The sequence below is a fragment of the Pongo abelii genome, chromosome 17, assembly GCF_028885655.2.
Source record: "Pongo abelii isolate AG06213 chromosome 17, NHGRI_mPonAbe1-v2.0_pri, whole genome shotgun sequence".
Lineage (NCBI taxonomy): Eukaryota > Metazoa > Chordata > Mammalia > Primates > Hominidae > Pongo > Pongo abelii.
The window spans coordinates 80,514,800-80,532,805 of record NC_072002.2 but is presented as its reverse complement, the minus strand read 5'-3'; the positions used below and the strand labels follow the sequence as shown (position 1 = coordinate 80,532,805).

At 34.2% G+C, this 18,006-nt stretch overlaps 1 long non-coding RNA gene across 1 annotated transcript; it reads left to right on the top strand.

Moving 5' to 3' along the window:
• Positions 1–603: 603 nt before the first annotated feature.
• Positions 604–13,685, top strand: LOC129051619 (uncharacterized). The gene is made up of 4 exons (XR_010137608.1): positions 604–3,717; positions 3,883–4,046; positions 5,146–5,213; positions 13,294–13,685. It is a non-coding gene; the product is annotated as an uncharacterized LOC129051619 (long non-coding RNA).
• The last annotated feature ends 4,321 nt before the right edge of the window (positions 13,686–18,006 follow it).

Sequence of the window (18,006 nt, the reverse complement as noted above, 5' to 3'; positions counted from 1 at the left end):
ACAATAGGCTGGGCTTCTGCTATAAAGAAAAATGCGACATTATAAATGGTTTTGTTGTGGTGACGTTATAAATGGTTTTGTCGTGAGCTACTAAATTTGTGGCACTTTGTTACTCAGCAATAGGAGGCTAATACATATATTTTGTTTCCAGTTCTTCATTATTATTCAATATTCAGATTATTAAATTGGTGTGTAACATGGACACTAGTGTTATAAAGACTGCAATCTAAAGGTAGGAAATGGTATCTACCTTTTAGAAACCCACAATATAACCAGAAAGGCAAACAGCCACACAAGAAAAGTTAAAATTATTTTTGTCACAGGCAGAAATGTTTGGGAGGAGTCACAGCAGCAAGAGACACTGCTCTGGAGCTGTTTGCTGGAACTAACAGATACAAAGAAGAATTTGTAGTGTTAAGTCCCTGTCATCTAACTGATGCTCACCATTATCTCATTAACCCTCACTGCTGTAGTCAAATGGCTGGAAATGAAGAGAAACTGTAGATAAAGTATTATGTTAGACATAATACAAGATCAGACTGGAAACCCTGTACAGGCTAGGGTAGAGATGAACATAACTAAAATAATTTGTGTACCTAGGAGATTTTCTATAATTTCAGCATGTGCAAAAGATTGACTCCTAAATTTACAGATTATATTTTTGGATATGGCCATTTAGGATGCAACACTAGATTGGGTTGTGCAGCATAATACATGATTTCCAGGATACAGGAAGGGTAAAAGCCAAGATTTACTCCAAGATTTCTAGTTTGGCTACTGGGGACAAAATACACAATTAAAAGAAACAACATAATTTAACAATTCAATAATTGGGCAGAAGAGGGGACATGAGAGCTTATTTTAAAAGTTATGATATGTTTTGCTATGAATAAATGAAACTATAACTCCAATTTTCTTCACAGTAAATAAGTCTATTACCTCAACTGATAGCATACAGTGTTGGTAGTTTGAACATTTCAATGTCATCTAGAACCCGAACTTGAAGAATAATTTAAATGCATACGTTAATTAACTTGATTTAGTCATTCCACAATGTATTGATATTCAAAACATCATATTGTACAAGATAAATATATACTTTTATTTTTTAATTTAGAAAAATAAAATAAAAAGAAATAAACCAGGAGGACAGAAACTATATGGTTCAACTTATATGAGGTACCTAGAGTAGACAAATTCATAGAGATAGAAAGCAGAATAGAAGCCGCCAGGGATACAGGGAGAGGAAAGGGATAATCCTGTTTTGATGGGTGGAGTTTATGTTTGGAATCATAAAAACATTTATGGCATAATAATGGTGATGAGTACACAGCATCGTGAATGTACTTAATGCCACTGAATTATATATTTACAAATGATTAAAATCGTAAACATTAGGTGTATTTGATCACAAGAAAAAATAGGAAAAAAAGAGTAACTTAAAACACAAGGTAGAAGTGTGATTTTCCACAACATGTTTAAGAAATGTCATAAAATTCCCAATGCTACAGAAAAGTAAGATGAGAATTGATAAAAGATGACTTGATTGGATGAGTTATAAATCAACAGTAATGTTAGATACAGTGTTTAGTAAAGAGTGCTTTTCTAACAAATTGTGGAAGTAGAAGTCAGAGCGAAAGGAGAAAGTAGTGAGCAACTGCAAATTACATGAGTTGGCTGCTCCCTCATGGCATTCCAAATCAATAGGTGAGAAGGTGTGCCAGGGAGTAGCAGTCTTAATGGAACTTTTTGTTATTGTTTTTGTTGTTACATTATATTATTTTAATTTATAGAAGAAAATATTATGTAGTTTGGAGAAGAAAATATGAGTCTCTAGATGAGAAAATGGGCAGTTTATATAAAAAGGTTAAAAGTTTAACTATGGAGGACATAAATTTATACACTAATGCCCTGGATAACAGAAGCTAAACTTATAATTTGCACATTGCAGATTATAAATACCCCTGAGCATGCCTTCCTCCCATAAGACTCAAGCTGCAATTTTACTTTAGCAATAACAGGAGAAACTATAGAAAAGAGACAAGAGAAGATGGTGGATAAATACTCCTGGCAGTTTGTTAGAGAATCTAGGGAATATGAGTATGTTCATATTTACTGATATCAATTTTCCAGGAAAGTACAAGTTAATGTAATCAGCTGGGAATAAAGAGACAGGAATTTCTGTCTTCAGTAAAAGCTTCAATATTTCCTATTTATTCCATTATGTGCCGGTGCTTTATAGATCATTGTACGTCTTACTTGATGAGAGATAAGAGAACTTAGAACAACACAGTAGTAGTTGCAATACAACCCAATATAATCACATAACATTTCTTTCTAGCTCCAGTTCATCCAGAGTCTTTGATTAATCTTTTATTGTATAGCTTAATTGTGCCTGGTATTTTATTTTATTTTATTTTATTTTATTTTATTTTATTTTATATTTTACAGTGTCACTCTCAGGGTATTGTGCCTGTTTTTAAGATATTTGGCTTCCACAAAACTCAGGAAACATTGTGGTGATAATTAGAGATGGCCGAGTTTAGAGGCAAAGGGATTCTTTAAGAGATTAGTCCAGGTGATGATGCTTTGGACTTAAACTAAGAGATTGGAAATGCATCTATTTCTAAATATTATGAAGAACATGATTTTTACCAAACTAAAAGTGATAAATAAGATAGCAAACCTCTGGGTTACAGCCTTGAAAACAATGTAATGCCATTAATTGAGCTAGATACTATTGATGGGGAAAGATGAGGTTAAGAGGTGATCTGATGTTGTCACTTAGGATGTGTTGAATCGAATATGTCTGCAGAAGATACAAGTTGAGATAGCAATTTAGTTAGAGTTAAAATGCAGATCTAGAGTTTGGGAAACAATCTCTACAGCTAGGCATCATTCTTTATTTGACTATTAAGGACATAAGGCAAGTTGGTATTGACTAAGAAGAACAAGTATTGCTTTTTTTTAAAAAAAAAGCAAGAAGAGACCGGGCACAGTGGCTCACACCTGCAATCCCAGCACTTTGGGAGGCCGAGGCGGGCAGATCACAAGGTTAGGAGACTGAGGCCATCCTGGCTAACTCGGTGAAACCCCGTCTCTACTAAAAATACAAAAAATTAGCCGGGTGTGGTGGCGGGCGTCTGTAGTGCCAGCTACTAGGGAGGTTGAGGCAGGAGAATCCCTTGAACCCGGGAGGCGGAGCTTGCAGTGAGCAGAGATCTCGCCATTGCACTCCAGCCTGGGCAACAGAGGAAGACTCCGCCAAAAAAAAAAAAAAAACAAAAAATAACAAAAAATAACAACAACAAAAAAGAATCTGGTGAGAAGGAAGAGAAGAAATGAACTAATAGAAAAGATAAAGGAAGAATAATCTTAGATGTTGGATTGTAATCAGCATTTTCTGAGTATTTTATGCAAAAAAAATGACATAAATTGGATTTGTTTTGTTCTTACCATAATGCTTTTAGGATGATATTTATATCTACTTTGCACTAAACAGGAAAGTAGACCTCAGAGAGGTTAAATAATTTGTACACATTTATTAACATAGAACCTAGCTATGGTAGAAGGCCAGACCTATCTGGATCCCAAGCTATTTCTTGTCCTCTAATATCACTTTGTATCTAGGAGATAACTTCAAACCCAAACAACGTTTCAGGTCATTTACATAACAGCGACTTGCGGATTCCAAGGCAACTGGGTATGAAAGAATATGTGAGTGAGTTTTCTGCTAGCGGTTTTCCTCCATTCAGTCTGCTAAGTCTTTTAGGGAGATGGTTATCGTTTTTGCTTTCCTGGTTTTCCTAATCATCTAGAAAGTCCTTGCTCTATTTCCGCTTACTTTTTGTTATAAGACTTTTTCTGATTCTCCCTCTCCAGGCGGAAGCAAAAAGAAAAAAGATCTTCATTATACGTCTGCTCATCAGCAGAACAAATTCCCATGGCTCTCTGTTCTAATCAGGAGGAAGTAATTTTCCCTTCTCACCTGACTGATTCTCCAACTTGGCTCTTGAAGCTGACTGCTCTCCAATCCCTCCCTCCGGGTACTCAGTTGCAATTTTTGGTTCCTGCTAAGTTTCGCTTATTAAACACTTTACCACTTACTCTCTGTTACTTCTACCCATCTTCCCACTCATTTAAAGTTGTACCACAAATTTAACCAAGTTTCAGTGAAAAATCAAGCTAACACATACTTAAACAACCACTATATGATTTTAAGAGCATCTGTATTTATTTGACTAGATATTAAGTGCCTGATGGCATAAACATAAGAGTCATCACTATCATCATCACCCCTATTATTTGCTATGTGCTAGATACTGTGCTAAATATACTTCTCAGGCATCATTTCCTTTAGTTAGGAGTATTTACATCATCTCTCTTTATATAAATATAAATATAACATATATATTTAAATACATATTTACATTATATGTAAAGAGAGTAATTTATATAAAGCTGGTATATATATACACATATATAAATATTATACATATATACTGGTGTGTGTGTGTTGTGTATGTGCGTGTGTGTATATATATATTTATATATATAAAGAATAGTCTTAGATGTTGGATTATAGCAGCATTTTCTGAATATTTTATGCAGCAAATATTGTATATGTAATATATAAATATTTTATATATAAAGTTTAGTTAATGGAATTCCATATATGTGGGGTTTACGTATGTCAACCTAGTTTAACAATTTGTTGTGAGTTAGGTGTTATTAGCATGGTACTGATAAGGAAATAGTATTTCAAAGTTATACTGCCTCTCCAGGGCAGAACCAGTTCTTAAAATGCTTGAAGTTTTTAAGTTCTAAGGATACATAAAAATCTAAGGCCCAAGTGAACTTGAACTACCAAAAATATTTAATGAACATATTAAATTGATTTACAAACTAGGAAAGTTTATAAATATAAAACATACGTAAATGTACAAAGTAATAGCAAGTTTCAGTTCCCTAAAAATTAAGAAAAGATGCAATACTTATGAAACATAACCCCCTTTTCTAAATCAATGTTCAACTTGTAAAGGCAGCCACAAACTAAGATGTAGTCTAGAGGCTACAACTCAGTGCTGATGGAAACATATTTTGTTTAAAGTAAGCATCTGATATTAAAAATGTGCTTTTGAACAGTTACTGAAAGTGAATCAGCACCACAGATCACCTTGTCAGTGCTCTGACAGGAAGGCTGATATTTAAAGGTGAGTTCCAACTGTTTCCTTAATTTATAGTGTAAGAATTCTGCAGCCACCTGTCTAAGGGAAGCAACCATGTAGACATTATTGGTCCCCGAGCACTTTTGTCACCTGTCTTGTTAGACCTCTTGTACCAATCAGCATTTTTTTGTAGAATCTAAGCTGTTTTAATCACCTGTTTTTCCTTTTCCCAATCTTTGTGTCAGATAATTTTACATAAATCTCAATGGGGAAAAAAACAAGAACAAAAACCAACCACCCCCAAACGGAAAAGCCAATATATCTGGCTTGGTTAATGTTCCAATTATTGGTCTATGGCAAACACTTGCTTTGTTAGGTTTTTAAAAGCTTTCCTCGGCCGGGTGCGGTGGCTCACGCCTGTAATCTCGGCACTTTGGGAGGCGGAGGTGGGCGGATCACGAGGTCAGGAGATCGAGACCATCCTGGGCAACACAGTGAAACCCCGTCTCTACTAAAAACACAAAAAAATTAGCCGGGCGTGGTGGCAGGCGCCTGTAGTCGCAGCTACTCTGGAGGCTGAGGCAGGAGAATGGCGTGAACCCGGGAGGCGGAGCTTGCAGTGAGCCGAGATGGTGCCACTGCAGTCCAGCTTGGGCAACAGAGTGAGACTCCGTCTCAAAAAAAAAAAGCTTTCTTCAGAAATAAGTGTTTTTTTATGTCTCATATATAACATTCCTACTGACTTAGCAACCATATTTTGAAAGCCATTAATAATCACAGACCCTGAACGCAACCTCACTCTCTTCCCATTGTATAGTGTTTATCAGACATCATTCCCTTTGGTGCACCGCTCAGTGTTTTGCCAGTTTCTAGCAATGTTAACAAGGTATAATAAGACTCAACCTAGCTACGGCTCAGATTTCAGCATTAAAGAATGGGCCCAGTTATACTCCACACAGTTATTTGAGAAAAATCAGAATGCATGTAGAACTTCATAGCCAAGTGCCTGAAAAACAGTAAGTGCCACAAAGTTTTATGTTCTTTCCTTTCTTCATCTTTGTTTTTCCAATCTTTCATTACTAAATATGTAATAGCTCTCAAGGGAGAACTCTAGGAGTTAACAATTTAGTCTCATCCATACACTTACTTATAGTTCACAAGTTGATCACTTGTCACTTTGATTTATTGTTCTTCATTCTCTAGTAGTGCAAAATAATTCTACTCTTCCTCAGTTGTAAGAGTCTTAGGCACAACGTAGTAGTATTCCCTAAGAATGACACTATATGATTAGATGGGTTTCATTTTTTTTCTTTGTTCTGTTGCTTGCTTGGTTTATCTTGTTTTTGAAAAACAAAATTGTTACAAAGTAGAAAACATCACAGGAGAAAAAATGCTGAGTTTTATGATCTGGGAAAAGTAGGGAAGGAATATATTTCAGTGTTTCCGAGTTATTGAAGATAACCTTTTTTCTCATCGAAAGCATCCTTAACTTCTATGGCATACACTTTCATCTTCTAATATTTAAAGTGTCCATGGTAAGATTAGATGGAAGAGAGGTGGGGAGAGTCATCAATCATGCTTCTGTTTAAAACTGTTTAAATAGAGTTTAATCTACTCTATTTTACACTTTCAAAGCAGGAAAGGAATACTTTTTTATATAGCCAAGTGGGACACCTTTGCACAAAGGCTTCAAAATAGTAAAAAGAAACATGTATATATATATGTATATGTATATGTTAAATATTTCTCATTCATACGGACTGTCAATGTATTCTACATGAAACACTTTTAGCAGTACTCATGGATAGGTTAAGTGAACTCAAAGATGCTTAAACGCTCTATTTAAGGCAGTGGAGATATACAGGATCCTCCTGTGTGTTCTTGATGGCATCGTTACGTTACTTCTTGGACTAGTGCCTACTGAGTGTGAGAGGAGTGAGTTAAGTGGGGAGAATAACATGATTAACTTCCATGTTATTTGATTGATTGAGTTTTGTACCTAGACAGCTCATGTAACTGTAATTTTTCTATCTATAAACTGAGACAAATTATGCCTCTCTATCAAAAACACTCATTCAGAAGACCAAGTTTGTTTTTATTAATGTAGAATACTTCAAGATATTTACATTAAATTGCTTTTAAAATTTTTCTTGTCTTATTAATAATGAAACATAATCTTCTAGCAATGAAAAAGCTCAACTTGCCTCCTAAAGTATAGTGGTAAGAGAATGATATTGGAACCAATTCTAATTTGCTTCTGAAAGGGCTTGTATTATTTTTAAACAGATTACTTCTAAGAGTTCAGATTCCTGTCAGACACATATAAGTATGAAAATATAATAGCATAATAACTGGTACACCAAATATGTGTAATAAATATGCTTTAAAAAAAGGAAATAAACATTTAAAAAATGTATCTTTAAAGCCGCAGGTCCCCACGGTGAGCAAATTGAAAACAAGAAAGAATAGAAAGGGGAAAGAATGAAAAGAAGCTATTTTTTAATTAATTGCGAGTTAACTTCTAGGGCCATGCTGTGCATTCCACATATTTGAACTAATTTTATTAAGCATTTTGTTATATTATAATTAAAATAGCTATGACACTGTCTATAGAAGCTAAGGTTTATCTAATTTAAATAGTTTTTCAGGGATCCACAGTTGCTGGACAGGGCTGGAAGTATAAGGTGGTGCTCATAAGTTCTATGTAGGTTTCTTTGTTTCACTTTTGTGTTATCCAAAACCCTCTTCCAGAAGGATAGTTAATGACCTGGGAAGGGTCTGCTCTATGGCTTCAACTTATTCCTGATAATGTAACTGAGTCTATTCAATACGACAAATATTTAATTAAGTGCCTAGTTTGTGCTTATGGGGGTTAGGTGACATCAGTGAAGAAAGCAGACAACTCTTTCTTTTCTACTTTGTAATTGAGAGGGACAGAAATCAATAATAAACCTACTAAATGAGAAAATTATATAGTATAAAAGAAGGTGATAAGTGCTAATTAAATACATAAAATAGAGTGAGCAAAAAAGATCAGAAGTGCTATTCATGGGCTAAATTTTAATAGTGTGTTCAAGGTAGGTAGGCCTCTCTGTTAAAGTGACTTTTGAGTAAGGAACTAAAAAAAAAGTTAGAAGTTAACCATTGAGGTACCCTAGACAGCCAAGGGGAGGGAAGGCATTCTGGGGAGAAGTAAAAGCCAACGCAAAAACACATGTTAGCAGGATGTTGTCTGGTCTGTTCTAAACATATCGAGGAGGCCTGTGGCCAGTGAAATAGAGAAAGTGAGGGGAATAAGAGTAGATGACAAATCAGAGAGATAATTGAGGAGGTGGGGATGTATGTCATTAGGATAGGCATACGGGCTGTCATAAGCACTTCCTCCGAGTTCATGGGGAAGCCATTGCAGAGCTCTAAAGGTAGGAGTGACATAACTCACCTTTTGTTTTAAGAGTTTAACTTTGACTTTGCCAAGAATAGACAGAGGGAATGATATAACTTTAGAAACTGATGACATATAACTTGGTTAGAAATAACAGTGGCTCAGCTGGGCGTGATGGCTCATGCCTGTAATCTCAGCACTTTGGGAGGCCAAGGCGGGCAGATTGCTTGAGCTAAGGAGTTTGAGACCAGCCTGGACAACATGGTGAGACAGACCCTGTCTCTATAAAAAGTATACAAAAATTAGCCAGGTGTGGTGGCATGTGCCTGTAGTCCCAGCTACTCAAGAAGCTGAGGTGGGAGGATTGCTTGAGCTAGGGAAGTGAAAGTTGCAGTGACTCGTGATAATCACACTATGCTCCAGACCAGGTGACAGGGAGTTCAAAACAACAGGACTTTTGGTGAGCTAACATAGTCTGAGAACCAAAGAAGAATCAAAAATAAGTCCAAGTTTTTTGGTCTGAACTACCAGAAGATTGAAAATGCCATCAACTGAGACGAGTAGGAAGACTACAGATAGAACAGGTTTATAGGGGAAATATTAGAAGTTCAATTTTGAAAGTATTCTAAACATTTAAGAAAAGTCAAATAAGTGTTTCTGAATGCATGTGAATCTGGGGTAGAGGTGGAACTTTTGGTGTTGTCAGGATTTAAATGTTATTTAAAGTAATTATCCTGATTATAGCTGAGACCACAGAGATTAAAAGGATCATTAGCAGCTAGTATGAGCAACTATATGCTAATAAATTGGAAAACCTAGAAGAAATGGATAAATTCCTAGACGCATATAACCTGCTGAGGTTGAACTATGAAGAAATCCAAAACCAGAACAGACCAATAACAGGTAAAAAGATTGAAGTCTTAATAAAAAGTCTCCTGGCAAAGAAAAGCCTAGGTTCTGATGGCTTCACTGCTGAATTTTACCAAACACTTAAAGAAGAACTAATACCAATCCTACTTAAACAATTCCAAAAATAGAAGAGGGGGGAATCCTCCCAAACTCATTCTATGAGGCCAGTGTTACTCTAATACCAAAATCAGAAAAATACACATCAAAACAGGAAAACTACAGACCAGTGTTCCTTATGAACATCGATGCAAAAATCCTCAACAAAATACTAGCAAACTGAATTAAACTACATATTAAAAAGATTATTTATCCTGACCAAGTGGGATTCATCCCAAGGATACAAGGATAGTTTAACACACACATATCAATGTGATACATATCAAAAGAATGAAGGATAAAAATCATATGATCATTTCAATTGATGCTGAAAAAGAATTTGATAAAATTCAACATCTCTTCATGATTAAAAAAACCCTAAAAAAAACCCTAAAAAACTGTATAAGGAATATTCATCAATACAATAAAAGCCATATATGACACACCCACAGCTAGTATTATACTGAATGGGGAAAAAAACTGAAAGCCTTTCCCCTAAGATCTGTGACATGACAAGGATGCCCACTGTCACCACTGTTATTCAACATATTACTGGGAGCCCTAGCTAGAGCAATCAGACAAAAGAAAGAAATAAAGAGCACCCAAATTGAAAAGGAAGGTGTCAAATTATCCTTGTTTGCAGTTGACATAATCTTACATTTGGAAAAACCTAAAGACTCCATCAAAAAGTATAAGAACTGATAAATACGTTTAAAAAAGTTGCAGGATAGAAAATTGACATATAAAAATTAATAGCATCTTTATATGCCAGCAACAAATAATATGAAAAACAAGAAAGTAATCCCATTTACAATAGCTACAAAGAAAATGAAATATATAGGAGTTAACCAAAGAAGTAAAATATCTCTACAATTAAACATTGATGAAGGAAATTGAAGAGGACACAAAAATATGGAAAGATATTCCATGTTCATGGAGTGGAAGAATCAATATTGTTAAAATGTCCATAGTAATTCTAAGAAATCTACAGTTCAATAAAACACCACTCAAAATACCAATGACATTCTTCACAGAAATAGAAAAACAATCCTACTATCAGTCCTTTCTTTTTTTTTTATTTTAGAAAGACTCATAAGAGCCAAAGCTATTCTGAACAAAAAGAACAAAACTGGAGGAATCACATGAACAGTACCAAAAGAGCATGGTACTGACATAAAACCAGACACATAGACGAATGGAACAATATAGAGAGCCCATGAACAAATCCATACATCTGCAATGAACTCATTTATGACAAAGGTGCCAAGAACATATACTGGGGAAAGGGCAGCCTCTTTGATAAATGGTGCTGGGAAGACTGAATATCCATGTGCAGAAGAATGAAACTAGACCCGTATGTCTCGCCATATACAACACTCACACCAAAATGGATTAAAGACTTAAATCCAAGACGTCAAACTATTCAATTACTAAAAGAAAACATTGGGGAATCTCTCCAGGACACTGGAGTGAGCAAAAGTTTCTTGAGTAATACCACCAAGCACAGGCAATCAAAGCAAAAGTGGACAAATGGGATCACGTGAAGTTAAAAAGCTTCTGCACAGCAAAGGAAGCAGCTAACAAAGTGAAGAGACAACCCACAGAATGGAAGAAAATATTTGCAAACTCTTCATCTGAGAAGAGATTAATAACCAGAATATATTAGGAGCTCAAACAACTCAATAGGAAATAATCTAATAATCCAGCTAAAAATTGGCAAAAGATCTAAACAGGCATTTGTCAATACAAGACATAAAAATAGAAAACAGGTATGAAAAAGTGCTTGATATTATTATCACCAGAGAAATGCAAATTAAAGCTAGTATTGATATCATCTCACCCCAGTTAAAATGTGTTTTATCCAAAAGACAAGCAATAACAAATACTGGCGAGGAGGTGGAGAAAAGGGAATCCTCATATGCTGTTTGTAGAAATGTAAATTAGCACAGCCACTGTGGAGAACAGTTTGGATGTCACTCAGAAAGCTAAAAATTGACCTAATATATGATACAGCAGTCCCACTGCCAGGTATGTACTTAAAAAAAAAGGATATCAGTGCATTGAAGAGATATCTGCACTCCCATGTTTATGGCTGCACTATTTACAATAGACAAGCCTTGGAAGCAACCCTCTGTGTTCACCAACAGAAAAATAGATAAAGAAAATGTGTTAGATATACACAGTGGAGTACTTATCAGCCCTAAGAAAGAATGAGATCCTGTCATTTGCAACAACATGAATGAAACTGGAGGTTATTATGTTAAGTGAATTAAGCCAGGCACAGAAGGACAAACTTCTCATGTTCTTACTTATTTATGGGAGGTAAACATTAAAACAATTGAACTCATGGAAATAGAGATTACAGTGATGGCTGCCAGGGGCTAGAAAGGATAGTGAGGTTATGGGGAGGAAGTGGGGATGGCTAATGGGTACGGCGTAGTTTTTAGAAAGAATGAATAAGATTTAGCATTTGATGGCACAACATGGTGGCATCATACTGAGAAACTGTATTTTACTATAGTAAAATAGCCACCATGTTGTGGTGGCTATAATATTTGGCCATAATTTTAATTGGCCATTAAATTTGGCCAAGTAATATGGCCAAATAATAATTGGCCATAATTTACTATAATTATACTTACTTATTTTAAATAATTTACTAGTTATTTAAAAATAACTAAAGTACTGCAGTTGGATTGTTTGTAACACAAAGGATAAATGCTTAAGGTGATGGAGACCCCATTTACCCTGATGTGATTATTATGCATTTTATGCCTGTATCAAAATATCTCGTCTATCCCATAAATATCTCATCGACACCTAATATACCTATAAAAATTAAAAAATATATATATATATATATAAATGTCATAATTATGAACAAGATCATCAGGAGCAACAGGAACTAACGTCAGGGACCGAGCATCTACATGAACAAGTCTAGGAGAAGAGGCAGATCAAGCAAGTGAGACCAAACTGTCTTGCAAGGACAGGGAAGAAAGTATATCATGGAAATGGGAGTGGCTGACTCAAATGCCATAGCTAGGGACAAGAATTGGCCACGGGATTTTGACACCAGGAGGAGGGCATTGTGCTCTTGCTAAGAGAAATTTTGATGGAGTTGTGAGTGGGAAGGCAACAGCCTTACTGCAGAATGTATACAGAGACCAGGAAGAGGGGAACCCGAAATATTTTTTTCAGGGAATTTTAGTGGAAATCATAGTAAACAGAAAAATGTGAGGAAAGATAAATTCAATTCTAGATTACAGATATCCTCAATGAAACTTTTAAGATTATAGTTTGATTGCACTTTTTCTTGAATGTCCAACTACATGCATACTAATCTACATCACTAGAAATCTTACATAGACATAGAAATTTATTTTAGCTTATTATTTTAACAAGTTATACAGTAACAGACTCATTCACTTACATATATATATGTACTTGTTTTGATTCCATGATCATAGTTAACATATTTCAAACCACAGGCACAATTAATATGCAGAAAGGAATATGTTATACAGAAATATATATGTTGTATATGCTATGAAATATATTTGGGAAACTACATACTGCAATAGATCTAGCTATATTACACTATGAACATATTTCTCTACTTCTCTTGGGTTTTCATTTGCTGAAATTTATACTCAAAAAAATTAAATTTAATAGTGGAATTAACTGCTCAAATATGCATACAGGCATCACAGAAAAAATTTCATTTACTTATTTTAGAAAAAATATACAAGATGGAGGAGTGGGTTATAAAACACATCAACCTAGAATGAGAAAAAGAATCCAGCTTAATGAGATGTAACTGAGAAGAGCCTACAGTTCTTTATGTGATCAATACGGAAGTGATCAACTGGAAGACAGTTCTTTAAGATGAGTTTGTGCCCACAAAAAGAGGTGGTCATATAGACGAGACATCACTAGAAGTTTACAGATCTTGGTATCCTTTCTGAAAAAAAAAAATCCCCAAACTGATCCTTAGGTACTAAAATCAAGACTCTTACATATCAATGTTTATGCAATGATTTTTATTTCATTAAAATCACAGGGTCTTATATCCACTGGCTGTAAGTTTTTAAGTATTTACTGAGAAACCTGTCTATGGTGAATTGACTCTAAAACTGGGAAGTTTCATATGAAACCAAGGGAACTAGCTCTATGGTTCTTGAGTGAGCTCAAATTCATAGAACAGCTGCTAGAGGAGGGACGCCTTGTTTTCACAACTGAATGTATGCCGAGTACAAAAAAACAGGAGCTGCAGGAGCATGAGTCATGATTACTTAGGGAGAAGACTTTGTCAATATTTCAGTGTATGCCCATAAATATGGATACCATATACTCCTATCTATTTAGCAACAAATAATTTAAGGTATGTATTTTAATCTTTCTTATGGACAGAGGATAACTGGCTAAAACATAGTGTCTACTAAGTATTCAGATATCACAGGAGTGAAATAACAAAAGCCTTTCAATTTAAAAATTTTATATAAATAATTTATACATAATGCACATTATAAGGGGCAAAGACTTCTGCATTTAAGCACAAAACAGTTTATCATACTGACCAACGTGTTGATTCCGCTTACATTCTTTTACTGTTTAGAGTAAGACATTTATTTTTTAAATGGTGCTAAACATTATTAGGTATTTTTAAAATTTGTCATCACTTGCAAAGAAAAATACTTTTTTTCTGTTGTTTCCCCTCCAAATAATAGCAATTTTAAAATATTTTATCTCAATGTGAATTCAGAAAAAAGGATAATACAGTGACAAGATGAATACATAAGAATATACAATTGTTATTAAGACAAAGACAACTGCTATGTTCATTTACATATCAGAATGAATATGCGCAGTGTATTGAAATCCAGGTGGCATGTGGGATAAAGAAATACCATGTATCCAACAACCCAGCCTGAACTCTGCTTGGAGAATGAGGCCCTCTGAAGTGAAATTTTATTTCTCTTTTAGGGCCACATCATTATGTGGGCTCCCCGTAGCTCTTCCACTACAGATGTAGGAAACATTTCAATCTCAATATTTTGTTTTTATAGTTCTCCCTTGTAAAAGGAAAGCCAGCATTTCAAATGCGTTTTCTTACATTCAGCTGTGTACCAGGTAAAGCAATAAAACTGCTAATACCTGCGTTGGCCTTGGTCTTCATCAAGGCCATACGGTGAACCAGGAAGGATTTAGAGCACCTACTATGAGCAAGGCCCATTCTGCCACCACAAAAGCACAGGCTACTCTATTCCCTTTTCATAATTTCTCCGATTACAGTTGTCACAGAAGCTGTGTTAAATGGAAGATTTCTATTTTTTTCATTGTTAAATATCACTCAGGAGAGCATTTATAGAATAATTTCATATTTTATTTGTTACATGAGATCTTAAGCTTTTAAAATCATTTTTATATAGTTGATCAGGAAATGGTTTTAGATGCTATAGGTGGACATCACGTTCTTAGAAAAATAAAATAATGAAGTTTTTTTCTCAAGAAAATATGGCAACTCATATTTTTGGAGGAAGTTGTCTACTAATAACAAAGAATTGCAGAATCTCTCTGGCACTATATAAATATGGAAAGATAGAATGAAAATGTTTCAATTTGTATTTCTAAATGTTCCATACTAGAAATGAAAAGACCAAAGAGACTCTCTTGAAATATTAATTTTCTAGATACATTTTTCTGTTATTTCATTTATATATATATATATATTTTGGTTGCTCATTTCAATTTATGATATAAAAAGCAGATGTCATTTTCTTTCAGTAATCATTATTCATATAGGTTTATAATGATGCTCTGAATTGGAAAAAAAAAATAACTAACCAGCAGAACAAATATATTTTACACAATTTTGAATATGTTTGTCTAATACACCTAGATAATCTTATTATCCCATACTTTAAAAGTAGGACATGTTGCTGTAGAAATATATATTTTTTGCTTCCATAAATATTTATAGGTTTAAAATTGAGAACTCTCAATTTGTATTTAAAATTTCTAAAAGAAAAAGACATTACATTATGAAAAGATTAACATCAAGCAAGATCAACAATAAAATCATTGTTCATTTATCCCAATATTATGTGAAGTAACAGTACTGCAGGAAGAAAAAAAGTAGGTTGAAAAGTGGCTATTACATCTATTTTCCAGATTTTAAGCTCACTGAATGCTATTATCACAAGGTTACTATACTCTTTAATCTAATGTGCCTGATAGCTAATTGTCATTCAATGAATATTGTAGAAGGAACTGTATTTAATATCTCTCTCAAGTGGTTCCTGTCTCTGCTTGGAGATTTTTTTCTCTTTAGGTTCTATTTCCATCATTTTGAATTTTTCCCCTGCAAACTACAAAGAGTGGACAAATTATAAGTGTGTTAAAGTAACAAGTGAAAAAATATAAATCAATTATTTACAAGTACACTCTAATGTACAGAGTGTACTTGTAATGTGTTGATGATTTTACAATAAAACTCATCCTAATTTAATTTTTTAGCTTAATGTGAGTATAATTTATGCACAGTAAACAGCACATATTTAAAGTAAATGATGTGGAAAATTTTGACATGTTTTTACATGTGACAAATTTTGAGAAATGATGTATATCTATCAAAAAAATCATGATAATGAACATATCCATCACCCTCCCAAAAAATTCCTCGTAACTCTTTCTGATCTCTCCCTCCCATCCCTCCTCATAACTCTACTTCAGGCCAAACAACTACTGATCTACTTTCTGTAACTACAAATTAGTTTGCATTTTTTAGAATTTAGATTAATAAAATTTTATTGTAGGTACATTTTGTCTTCCTTTTTTTCACTCACAATAATTTTTTTTGAGATTTCTCTATCTTGGTGGGTGTACTGAAAGTTTATTTCTTTTCATTATTGAATAGATTTCCATCATGGGAATAAACCGTATCTGCTCATTCATGCACGTATTTATGAACCTTGGAGTTGTTGCCAGCTTTGGATTGTCACAAATAAAAAGTTGTTATGAACATTTATGTGCAAGTCTTTGTGTGAATATGTTGTTTAATTTGTCTTGGATAAAATCTCCAACTATAATTTTGTGCAATTTTCAATTTCTATTTGCAGTTCTATTAGTTTTTCTCTGGTGTATTTTGAAATTCTATTATGAAATGTTAGATTGTTACGATTTTTATGTGCTCTTGCCCCTTTCTTAGTGTAAAATAAGCTTTTTTATTCCTGGTAATATCTTTGCTCTAAAATATATTTAGGCTGAAATTGAATTAATTTTCTAATGCTGGATAAAAATTATCACAGATTTAGTGATGTAAGACAGCATTCATTTATTGTCTCACAATTGCCTTGTAACAGAAGTGTGGGCAATACTTAGCTGCATCCTCTGGTCAGGGTCTCACAAGGCTGCAATTAAAGTGTTGGCAAGGATGAGTTATCATCTGGAGGCTTGACTGGGGAAGAATACACTCTCAACTACATTCAGGTTGCTGGCAGAACTCATTTCCTTGTAGCAATATGTTTTTAGGCTCTGGCATTTTGCTCATTGTCAGCTGGAGTGTGTTCCTGGGTCCCAGGGGAACCTTTCATTTGAGATTCTCCAACATGGTCATTTATGTCATCTAGCTCTCAAGGAGAGTCTGTCTCCTCAGATGAGGCCTACTCCTACTGAGTCAGGCTCACTCAGGGAGATCATATTTTTGGTTACCTCAAAATCAACTGATTACGTGTTGATGATTAATTGTATCTGAAAATTTTCTATTTCTTTGGCATTCTCTATTATCTGAAGCAAGTCAGAATTCTTGCTCACACTTAAGGGAAGGAAATTAAATAAGGTATAAACACCAGGTGGTGGGGATTACTGGGGTTTCCCTAAGGGTTGTCAACCACAGATACTAATAGAGTTTCTTCACCTTTCCTTTGATTCGTGTTACTAGCTGTATTAGCTTTATTATTTTATAAGCTTTTTTTCATTAATTTACAGTTTTTTGTTGCTATGATTGTTGTTGATTAAGCTACCATATTGTTGGTTCTTGTTTTTTTAATCTGCTCTCATAATCTCGAGTTTTTAATTTTTGATATTTATATTTAATATGAATATTAATAAGAAGGTTTTTAATCTGTCACCTTTCTGTTTTCTATTTATTTGTATGTTATTGGTCCTTTTTGAATAATTTATTTTTTTATGATTCTATCTTCTTTGTTTTGGTAAATTATCTATTACTCTTTACTTTTGTGTGCCTGTGTTTGCTTTGGGATTTATAATATGCATCTATAATTTTTCATGATTTATCTTCAGGTAATATATTTTCACATATTTTGTAAAAATCTTACAATAGTATGTTTTCATTTTCTCTCTTCTAGTATTGCTCTATTTTTAACAATGTGTCTTACCTCTGCATATTGTAGGAACCACATACTACCTCTGGTATCTTTTCTTTGTCCT